At 42.5% G+C, this 12,357-nt stretch overlaps 1 non-coding gene across 1 annotated transcript; it reads left to right on the plus strand.

Moving 5' to 3' along the window:
* Positions 1-3,723: 3,723 nt before the first annotated feature.
* LOC119924408 lies at positions 3,724-3,861 on the plus strand. Its single transcript, XR_005449128.1, has one exon. It is a non-coding gene; the product is annotated as a small nucleolar RNA SNORA7 (small nucleolar RNA).
* Positions 3,862-12,357: the final 8,496 nt, after the last annotated feature.

Below are 12,357 nucleotides of genomic sequence, written 5' to 3' on the forward strand. Positions count from 1 at the left end.
TAATCAGTTTAGAGAAAATGTGATTTATTGGATGAAATAGATAAATCCCAGGTGTGACAACAGGCTTGAGACATAATGTTCTTTGTTGTGAATGTTCTTTGTTGTAAAGTTCTATAAGCTTGTAATCTCTGCATTACAGCAGAAATGAAGGTTTTTATTTTTTTCATGATATTTGTTAAGAATTTACTATCTGTCAGGCACTGTACTGAGTGCAGAGGTGGATATAAGCTACAAGCTAATTAGGTTGGACAGAGTCCCTGTCCCATTTGGGACTCACAGTTTTCATCACCATTTTACTGATGAGGTAACTGAAGCAGAGAAGTAAAATGACTTGCCCAAGGTCACATAGCACACAAGTGGCAGAGCCGGGGTTAGGACCCACATCCTTCTAATTCCGTGGCCTGAACTCTAGCCACTCGGCTGTGCTGCTTCTCATGGTTTGCATGACTGACACTGATTCTTTTCTTTCAAAATAGGCCCTGTACATAGTCTTCATTGACCATACAAAGGCTTTTTTGATTTTGTAAATCATGAAGACCTGGGAGTCATCCTCCTCAAGTTTGGCTTTCCCAAATTTGTTATCATCATATGGTTACACTCTGTTGGAACAGCAGTCAGAGTTCTGGATAAAAGCTGTTTAAGGATACCCTTTGCTGTCACAAACAGCATTAACTATTGCACCAATGCTTTTCACCATAATGTTCACAGTGTTGCTGACTGACACATACCAATTGCGGAATTTGGAAGCTACATACAGAATCTCTTAGGAGCTGGACTCCTGAATTTGCAGGGCCTTTATGCAAAGACAGTGATTGCAAAGACTCTCATTGATGAAACTCTGAATGCTCTGGGCTTACAGCCTGAAAACGACTGACATCATACTTCAATCAAGGTCCAGTTTCCTAACTTCTGCTCGAAATGCTATCCATTGATGGCGGACAGCTTAATTCTGCTCCCTGAGGTGCAGGCTTTCACCAAATGCTGTTCAGAGTGGCCAAGTGAAAAGAGCATAAGAGCCTGAGAATCAGACAGCGTTCTAATCACAGTTCTGCCACTCACCTGCTGTGTACTTGTCTGCAGTGTGACCTTGGGAAAGTCACTTCACTTCTCTGGGCCTCAGCTACCTCCTCTGGAAAATGGGGAGTGAGATGTGAGCCCCAACTGGGACAGAGATGGTGTCCAGCCTGACTTGCTTGTATCCACCTCAGCACTTAGTACAGTACCTGGAACATAATAAGAGCTTAGCACATACTACCCCATCTCGGGGTCACATCTGGAGAGTTTCCAATACTTTACTAGTCTCAACTATGGGAGGGAGTATCAAGTAGAGCTATATCCATTCCATTCCTATCTTGGGCAATGGCTAGTGAGTGGAAGACAATCTGCTACAAGTCAAATCTCACTGTGCTGGGCAGCAGCAGCATGGAAGAGAGTTGAGAGCAGAGACTCGAGTTTACTGCGTTGGAAGGAGGCAATGGTAAACAACGTCTGGATTTTTACCAAGGAAACTCTATGGATCCACTACCAGAACGATGGTAGATGGAGGTGGGTCATTCTGGGACAGAGGTGTCCATGGCGTCGCTAAGGGTCAGAGATGACTCGATAGCATAAGACAAGACAATCACATACCACAATTATTATTATTATTACCTTGCATTGTAAACTCCTTGAGGGATAGGATCTTGTCTACCAACTAGATTGAACTGTACTCTTCCAAGCACTTAGTAGAGTGCTCTACACACAGTTAGCACTTAGTAAATATTATTGATTAACTTCTCTGTGTCTGTTTCCTCATTTGTAAAAAGAGGATCCAATAACTATTCTCCCTCACCCTTAGAATGTGAGTTCCACAGGGGACGGGGCAGGGTTTGACCTGAATACCTTGTATCTACCCCGGCACTTAGCACTTAGTGCTTAACAATAATAAGAATAATAATGGTGTTTTCTTTTATTATTATCATTATTATTACCATCTATCTACCCCAGTGCTTAGTACAGTGCTTGGTCCAGTGTAAGTGCTTAACAAATACACAGCTATCATTATTGATGGCAATGTTTCTAGATGCATAGGCTTGACCTGTTCAGCATTTGCAGTGTTGCACTTGGATTTGCAACCTTCATTCATGCATCCTCAGCCCAACAGCACTTATATGCATAGCTGTAATTTGTTTATTCATATTAATGTCTGTCTCTTCCTCTAGAATGTAAGCTCCTTGTGAGCAGGGAACATATCTACCAACTCTGTTATATCGTAGTCAAACAAGCACTTAGTATAGTGCTCTGCATACAGTAAGTGCTCAATAAATACTATTGATTGATTGACTGATTGATTGGAACATTGGCTCTGGAAAGAAAGGGATGCCAGCAAAGATGTGATATCTGAGGTGCTATTGTCAACACAATATTGTTGGACTGTAAACTCCTCTAGATTTTAAGCTCACTGTGGGCAGGGAATGTGTCTGTTTATTGTTACATTGCACTCTCCCAAGCACTTAGTACAGGGCTCTGCACACACTAAGTGCTTAATAAATACAACTGAATGATTCAATCAATATGTCTATGAAGAGGGGACACCACTTGGACAGTATATACAGCAAGTTCATCAATTCTGTTTGCACTGAGGCAAATTACCAGCAGAGACTGACAAGAACACATCCCACACTCCAATTTCCTACACTGCTGTGGAATCGTAAGTGGACAAATAGTCCATATTCAAAACAAACAACGTATAGAGAAGTAGCAAGCTCTCCAAAGCAGGAGAGATTTTCCAAGCAGAAGAATTTAACGATTACAGGAGGGTGGTTCAATTCAATATTTGTTTAGCATTCTGGGACAGGTGTCCCTGTAGAAAAGACTTTTCTCTTCATTGCTCTCAGAACAGCATTTTTATTATCTTTCTTCTTCAGGCTGTAGAGCAAAGGATTCAGGATGGGAATGACTTCACTGTAAACCACATAAGCTCCTTAATCATTCTGGCAGGTAAATGATATTATCTGGTTGTAGGTATGTGAAGAAACAGGATCCCTTACAATGCTGTCACCCCATGAGTGCGAGGTGAAAGTGAAAAGACTTTATGTTGGGCATCAGTGGAAGAGATTGTTAGGAAGGCAGAGAGAGTAGAGCTATAAGAGGTGGAGAAGATATTAATTAAGCCCTATTTTTCCATTGTATTCATTCATTCACTCAGTCGTATTTATCAAGTGCTTACTTCATGCAGAGCACTGTACTAAGTGGTTGGAAAGTACAATTCAGCAACAAACAGAGAAAATCACTGCCCAATAATGGGCTCACAGTCTAGAAGGGGGGGAAACGACATCAAAACAAGTAAACAGGCAACAATATCATCAATATTAATAAATAGAATTATAGATATATATGCATCATTACTAAAATAAATAGAATAGTAATTATGTACATATACAAGTATGTACAAGTGCTGTGGGGCAGGGAGGGGGTAGAGGAGAAGGAGCAAGTCAGGGTGATAGAGAGGGGAGGAGAAGCAGAGGAAAAAGGGGGCTTAGTCTGGGAGTATCTTAGGCTCTTTGTAGGCTCCTAAGTACGGTTGTGTCAAGAGTGTGATGATTCCATAGCAAAAATGATGAATAGCAAAGTAAGAGAGCATTAGCCTACTGAGATTAACGAGTTGGTGAATTTGATTCAGTGAGATGGGGTTCAGCCATTTGGGACACAATGCCTGGAAAACGCAGTGGGCTACAGATGGCTCACCTCTCAGGGTCACACCTGGAGAGTTTCCAGTACTCTACCAGTCTCGACTATGGGAGGGAGAGTCAAACAAAGACATATCCATTCCATTACTAGCTTGGGCAGTGGCTAGCGAGTGGAAGGTAATCTGCTACAAGTCAAAACCCACCTGTACTGGGAAGGAGCGGCATGGGAGAGAGTTGAGAGTGGAGACTCAGGTTTACTGCACGGAAGGAGGCAGAGGTAAACCACTTACGCATTTTTACCAAGCAAACTCTATGGATATATTACCAGAACGATTGCAGGTGGAGGTGGGGTGTTCTGGGAGAGATGTGTCCATGGCGTCGTTATAGGTCAGACATAACTTGACAGCATAAGACAACAATGAATGGCTACACAACAGTCAGAGCACATCGAGCCAAGAGTTAAGTACATATGGCCAAAAAACCCAGTGTAGGCAATGGTTTTCTATTTGAATAAGAAATTGATTAGGGTCTGGACAATGGTAGAGGAAGCAAGGATATTGATGAATGCCAAGTTGCTGATTGTAAGTGCCTTGTAACCAGAGAACGGGTCACTTCTTTATTATATATTTTCCAGAGGCTTCATACAGTGCACCTCACCATGTGGGCCCTCAATAAGTGCTACCTCAGAAGCAGTGTGATTTAGTGGAAAGAGTTCAGACTTGGGAGTCAGAGTATTGGGTTTTAATCCCAGCTGTGTCACTTGTCAGCTGTGTGACTTTGGGCAAGTCACTTAACTTCTCTCTGCCTCAGTTACCTCATCTGTAAAATGGGGATTAAGACTGTGAGCCTCAGTTGGTACAACCTGATTACTTTGTATCTACTTAGAACACTGCTTGGCAAATAGTAAGCACCTAACAAAAACTATTATTATTATACCAGTCCTCCTCCTCCTCCTTCTTCTCCGCCTTTTCCTCCTTTTCCTCCTCCTCCTCCTCCTCATTGTGCTTGTTCTCCTTTCTTCCTGACCCCATTCCCTCTCACCTTATGAAATCTCTCGCTCCGTCCCTCCTCCCCTCCTTACCTTCCATCTTCAACCGCCCACTCTCCACTGGTTCCTTGCCCTCTGCCTTCAAAAATGCCCACGTCTCTCCCACCCTAAAAAACCCTCTCTTGACCCCACCTCACCTTCTAGTTATCGCCCTATCTCCATCCTACCATTCCTTTCCAAACTCCTTGAAGGAGTCGTCTACTTGCTCAGCCTCGAATTCCTCAATGCCAACTCTCTCCTCGACTCCCTCCAATCCGGCTTCCGTCCCCTATGTTCCGTGGAAACTGCCCTCTCAAAGGTCACCAATGACCTCCTGCTTGCCAGATCCAACAGCTCCTACTCTATCCTAATCCTCCTCGACCTCTCAACTGCCTTCGACACTGTGGACCACCCCCTTCTCCTCAACACGCTATCCAATCTTGGCTTCACAGACTCTGTCATCTCCTGGTTCTCTTATCTCTTCGGCTGTTCATTCTCAGTTTCTTTTGCGGGCTCCTCCTCCCCCTCCCATCCCCTTACTGTAGGGGGTTCTCAAGGGTCAGTTCTTGGTCCCCTTCTGTTCTCTATCTACACTCTCTCCCTTGGTGAACTCATTTGCTCCCACGGCTTCAACTATCATCTCTACACTGATGACACCCAAATCTACATCTCTGCCCCTGCTCTATCTCTCTCCCTTCTGGCTCGGGTCTCCCCCTGCCTTCAAGACATCTCCATCTGGATGTCTGCCGGCCATTTAAAACTCAATATGTCCAAGACTGAACTCCTTATCTTCCCTCTCAAACCCTGCCCTCTCCCTGACTTTCCCATCACTGTGGACGGCACTATCGTCCTTCCCATCTCACAAGCCTGCAACCTTGGTTTCATCCTCGACTCTGCCCTCTCGTACACCCCTCACATCCAATCCGTCGCCAAAACCTGTCAGTCTCACCACGAAATATCGCCAAGATCTGCCCTTTCCTCTCCATCCAAACAGCTACCCTGTTTGTTCAATCTCTCATAATAATAATAATAATAATAGCATTTATTAAGTGCTTACTATGTGCAAAACACTGTTCTAAGCTCTGGGGAGGTTACAAGGCAATCAGGTTGTCCCACAGGGGGCTCACAGTCGCAACCCCCATTTTACAGATGAGGGAACTGAGGCACAGTGAAGTTAAGTGACTTGCCCAAAGTCACACAGCTGACAAGTGGCGGAGCCAGGATTAGAACCCATGACCTCTGACTCCAAAGCCCGGGCTCTTTCCACTGAGCTATGCTGCTTCTCTTCTCTCATCCTATCCCGACTGGTTTACTGTATTAGCCTCCTTTCTTATCTCCCTTCCTCCTGTCTTTCCCCACTTCAATCTATACTTCACGCTGCTGCCCAGATCATCTTTGTGCAGAAATGCTCTGAGCATGTTACTCCCCTCCTCAAAAATCTCCAGTAGCTACCAATCAACCTACGCACCAGGCAAGAACTTCTCACTCTTGGCTTCAAGGATCTTCATCACCTCGCCCCCTCCTACCTCACCTCCCTTCTTTCCTTATACAGCCCAGCCCACACCCTCCACTCCTCTGCCGCTAACTTCCCCACTGTGCCTCATTCTCACCTGTCCCGCCGTTGACCCCTGGCCCACGTCCTCCCCCTGTCCTGGAATGCCCTCCCTCTGCACAACGGCCAAGCTAGCTCTCTTCCTCCTTTCAAAGCCCTACTGGGAGCTCACCTCCTCCAGGAGGCCTTCCCAGACTGAGTCCCCTCCTTCCTGTCCCCCTCCTCCCCTTCCCCATCCCCTCGTCTTACCTCCTTCTCCTCCCCACAGCACCTGTTCATATGTTTGTACATATTTATTACTCTATTTATATTAGTACATATTTACTATTCTATTTTATTTTGTTAATGTGTTTTGTTTTGTTGTCTGTCTCCCCCTTCTAGACTGTGAGCCAGCTGTTGGGTAGGGACCGTCTCTATATGTTGCCAACTTGTACTTCCCGAGGGCTTAGTACAGTGCTCTGCACATAGTAAGCGCTCAATAAATACTATTGAATGAATGAATGAATCCTGCTTTTTCTCTCGTCCTCCTCCTCCTCCTCATGTCCTACTGCTGTTGAGGAAAAGGTGCATGAGTTTATGAAGATGTGAATCGGTTCTGATTATGATGATCACTACGTGACTCTCCACAATTTTAAAAAGATGAATAGAAGCATTCTAAAAAGGATGTCTTGCAGTTCAGATTGTTTTTCAAATCCCGAGAGAGTGAATGTTTCAGCATCAGTCACGATTTCCCCATTCATGGATCTCTATTCAATTTTATGCCTAATCTTCCGAATGAAGAAAGGCCAGGGTAAAATTGTACTGCAATTCCCAGAAAGGAACTCTTAAAAACACATCTGCTATGATGAAAAAAAAAATGCAGCGACAAGTACCTTACTAACAACATTGAGGAGAGAATAGCTATGTCATCTGCAGGTCTCTAATCCCTTTTTGTGGCTTTTTAGGCCAGTGGATACTGAAGGGGGGGTGTTGGAAGTGCAGTGACTTTTCACCTGTGGAGGTTCCTATCTGTTGCTAAGCCAGCTGCATTGCAGATTCACACTACCTGCTGCCATTTTAAAAATTGCTAATAATTCTATGGATGCCAATTAAAATGTTTAAAGCACAATTGATTCTCCTTAGGATAATGCAGAATAAAAATGAAGTAGGCTCTAGTGGAAAGAAAATAGGCCTGGAAGTCAGGAGACCTATGTTCTATTTCCATCCCCCTGCTACTGACATCCTCTGGCTAATGAATATGACAATACTCATTCATTCCCTTCTTGGGGGATTATAAGAATAAAATCGGGAGAATTACGGCCTAGTAAAACGAGAAAATGTCTGAAAGTCAGAGGACATGGGTTCTAATCCAGACTCTGCTGCTTATCTGCCATGTGATGTTGGGCAAGTAAGTTAGCTTCTCTGTATTTCTGTTTCCTCATCTGTAAAATGGGGAGTCAGTCCTACACACTCCTCCTTAGAATGTGAATCCCACATTGGACAGCAGGGACTGTATCCAACCTGATTATCTTATATCTAGCCCTGTGTTTCTTACAGTGCTTGACACAAAGTAAGTGCTTAACGAGAGTTATAAAAAAAAAGGAAATGTAATGTGCAAACCCAAGGCCTTGGGGAGTTAATATTAAGCATAATTTGGCTAGCTCAGGGTGATTTAATGTAAATTGATTTAAAAAATCTTCACCCCTGCTTTGTATTAAAATATCTAGGTGATTCTATCCAAATGATCAGGCTGATTGTATAACAATTTGTGTTTTGTAGACTTGACCCAGTGGTGTTAAACTGAGCATGTCACCCTCCCCCAGTGGCTTCTCAGAGATTCTCTTTGGAGCTGATTTTAGTGCAGTTATTCATTTATTTTGGTATTTGACAAGAGCATACTATGTGTCTGACTCTGTACTAAGTTCTGGGGTAGACACAAGCTAAATCAGGTTGGACACAGTCAATATCCCACATGGGGCTCACAGTCTAAATCCTCATTTTCCAGTTGAGATAACTGGGACTCAGAGAAGTGAAATGACTTGCCCAAGGTCACGCAGCAGAGAGGTAGCAGAGCCAGGATAAGAACCTAGGTCCTTCTGGTCCCTGCTCTATCCACTAGGCTGCACTGCTTGTGTTGCTGAAAGGTTTCCTGAATTCTGGGAGCCAGTTGCTGCAGATGGTGCAGCATGGCCTTCTGCAAATCTGGAAAGAATTGGCTCTGTTGCAACAGAAGAAAAAGTGTTAGGGACTGCCAGCAAACTAGCGTTGACCAGCTAGGAGGGTTCCCCAGGGAACCTTGTTGGGTGACTGCCAGGGTTACTTATGGCTTGGGTGTTAGTGGTCTAGATCACAATACTAAATCATACATTTAAAAATCTATAATCTTTGAAGATTCCAGACATAGAATTTGCTCAGTTACAAAATTGGTTGTTGGAATGTGATGAAGAACATAACAGAAACTCTACTGTCACCTTATTTTAGTTTGTCTAAGGACCTAGGGCAAATCCCTTAACTTCTCTATGCCTCAGTTATCTCATGCGTAAAATGGGGATTAAATCCTCCAGTCCTCCTCCTTTCAAATTAGACCGTGAGCCCTATGTGGGACAAGGACTGGGTTTAAACCTTATAAATTGGGTATCTACCCCATCTCTTAGAACAGTGCTTGACAGAGAGTAAGCACTTAACAAATGGCATTCAAAAACATGAAATTGTGGAAATGATGCTTTTTGGTGTCTTGGTAAGCCTTCTATTTCCTGTAGAGTGGAAACTAGGGCCTGTTGTCAGTGATTGGTTAGCAATGACTGTTTTATATTTCCACCCGGGAAATCATCATAGATGAAATCAGTCAATCAGTCATTGAAATGTATTGAGCACTTACTGTGCACACAGTGCTATATTAAGCACTTGAGAGAATATAAAACCACAGAGTTGGTAGACATGATCCCTGTCCACCAGGAGCTTTTAGTCAAGAACTTACAGTATGGAGAGGGAGAAAGACATTAAAATGAATAATGGCTCTGTATGCAAGTTCTGTGAGGCTAAGGGTTGGGTGAATATCGAGTGCTTAAAGGGACCAGATCCAAATGCATAGGTTACACAGAAGGGAGAGGGAGTAGGGGAACCAAACAACTTGGGGGTCAAAAGAGGAAACTGGAGGCACAAATGTTCTGGCTGCATTAATTTGTTCTAGTCCTTGGAGTTGTTTCCTATTTCCAGAGCACAAGCTAGGATGTCAGAGGTCATGGGTTCTAATCCCGGCTTCGCCACTTAGCTGTTTGACCTTGGGCAAGTCACTGAACTTCTCTGTGCCTCTGTTCTCTCATCTGTAAAAGGGGGATTAAGACTGTGAGCCCCACCTGGGACAACCTGATTACCATGCATCTATCCCAGTGCTTAGAGCAATGTATGGCACCTACTAAGCGCTTAACAAATACTATTATTATTATTATTATTTCATATTCTTTCTGTGTGAGCTTCCAGTCACAGATCTATACAATTTAGTGATTATATATCTCTTTATCGAATGATGCTTTGGGAATTCACTGGAGGTGATTTCTGAACACAGAAAGAAGCAAAAAACAGTGTGTGTGTGTGTGTGTGTGTGTGTGTGTGTGTGTGTGTGTGTGTGTGTGTGTGTGTGTGTGTGTGTTTTCAAGGTAATCCCTACCATCCTTAGTTAAAAAGGACCAACAGAAATCCAGGGAGGTTATATTTACGGGTTTGCTGTCTCAGGCTGAGAAATGTTCAACTTTATAATTTATTCATCTCCTAGGCAACTGTAGAGATGCAACTGCCAATTGAATGATTATAATAGCCTTGCCCATTGGACATTATTAAAAAGTTACATGACTCTGAGGTGCAATTACTGAACTTTTAAAGTACGTTTAAGAGAGCCAGGAAACTGGGTCCACTGGGGCTTGTTCGGAGCTGAATGGCAGCCAAAAGCATGAAAACATCCACTGAACTTAGGTTCCGTGTCTTCAGGCTCTGTGGGAGAGATTAACTCTGATTCTTGTCCTAAATTGTGGGAGTTATCAGAGACTATTTATAGGCATAGGCTTTGTTCCTGGGAAGACATTCTGCTTGATTTTCAGGTTATTTCCCTTAGGATGCCCTATCCCCTCTCCTATTTCACTAACCTTGATCTGGAGCAGTTGGGAGAGTTATACATTATAGATTGCCACAACAATACATTTTCTCCCTACCTGAGGACCTAATAAGTAATGCAATATGACATAAATAAAGCTTATTAACATTTGCAATTTGGCCCCATTGGGTGCAAATATTCTCAAGCCTTCCAGGATTTTTGTTCCCCTCCTGACTCCATTCTGACAGGACTCTTCTGCCTCCCTGAGGTGACAACTAATTGGATCCCTCATGACTGACTAGCTAGCACAATCTCCTGGCTTGAAATGCAACTCTATAGGTCCTGCCGCAGTGTAGCCACAGAAGTTTATAGAGGCAGGAGTCAACAACATACCCAAACTACTTTTGTGTGGTCCTTTATCACATCTCTTTTGCTCCTAAGACTATGTCTCACTTGACTAAAGCCCTCGGCTCTGGTTTGGGAGAAATGGGTTAAAGACAGAAAAAACAATCACCCCCCCACCTCAAAAAATATGCTCCCTCTTCTCTACCTTTCTCCCAAAAGTAATGGTACCAGACCTGAATGAACAGAACATATACACATATAAATTTACCTAGTACCTAGTAGCTCATCTGTAAAATGGAGGTTAAATCCTACTGTCTACTACTTGGACTGTGAGCCCTATGTGGGACAGGGACTGTATCCAAACTGATTATCTTATATCAACATCAGCAGTTAGTACAGTGCTTGGCATACAATAAGTGCTTAATAATTATAAATATAATGATAAGTAAAATAGCTATTGGTTTCCAACAATGCTTCTCCTCCAATATATAAATATATAGAGTTTATATAGCTGTTAGGTGTGTATGAATTACTGTGTTGTCACAGGCGGGTGTTTCTTGGTAAACAAATGCCTGAGTACATGAAAATACTACAGTTTCACTTAGTGGAGATGAGAATCCTGAGATTAACAGGTCATTAAAGTAGAGAATTCTGACATTAGTAGCACTGTTGCCCTTATGAACTACACCTAAAATAACTTTTTAGCATCTCGTGACATAGTAAGAAGTATTTATAACCCTAAAACAAGCTGGACAGATAATAGTACAGACCACATATTAATGCACAAAATATGATAATAGATTAAATGCATCGAAGTACAATTAAGCTGGTCCTTGGTGTCAAGGTATATTGAGCACGGGCTTGGGAGTCAGAGGATGTGGGTTCTAATCCTGGCCCAACCACTTGTCTGCTGAGTGACCTTGGGCAAGCCACTTCATTTCTCTGTGCCTCAGTTACCTCATCTGTAAAATGGGGATTATGACTTTTAGCCTCATGTGGGACAATCTGATTACCTTGTATCTACCCTAGTGCTTAGAACAGTGCTTGGCAAATAGTAAGTGCTTAGCAAATATCATCATTTTTATTATTACATACCTGTAGCATCAGTTGCACTAAACATTAAGCACAGAACCACAAGGTACAAACTTTTTGCAAGCTCATTGTGACCGAGACAGTTGTCCCACACTGATCTTTTCATCCACACATGTACCAACAGGTGAATGTTACCTCAGTGGTATCTTCAACTATGAAGGACAACTACATAAGTAAACTATACAAATAAACATCTGTTATATATTTATTTATATGGTTAAATAGTAATTCATTTTTTTCTGAGAAAAACCCATACAGAACAATTTAATGTTTAGATCTAGGAAAATCCATTATCTACTATAAAAAGATCTTGTGGGTTATTAATTTGCCACTTTGTAACATTCAGTTTTGTTACTCTTTAATTAGACATTTGCAAATTAAAACACCTGATGATGTAAAACTTGAGGAAAACATTTATATTTTTCAGGTTAATATGACCTTAAGATAGACAATATAGAATTCAGATAAGTGTATTATAATGAGGTACACGAACTACATAGGGTCCCTGAAGCCAAGACCCATGAGATCATCACTGAATAGTTGTTTACTATCCTACACATTCATCTTAATCACATAAAATGTAACATGACAAGCATTGCTTCGATGC

The sequence above is a fragment of the Tachyglossus aculeatus genome, unplaced genomic scaffold (genome assembly GCF_015852505.1).
Source record: "Tachyglossus aculeatus isolate mTacAcu1 unplaced genomic scaffold, mTacAcu1.pri scaffold_97_arrow_ctg1, whole genome shotgun sequence".
Lineage (NCBI taxonomy): Eukaryota > Metazoa > Chordata > Mammalia > Monotremata > Tachyglossidae > Tachyglossus > Tachyglossus aculeatus.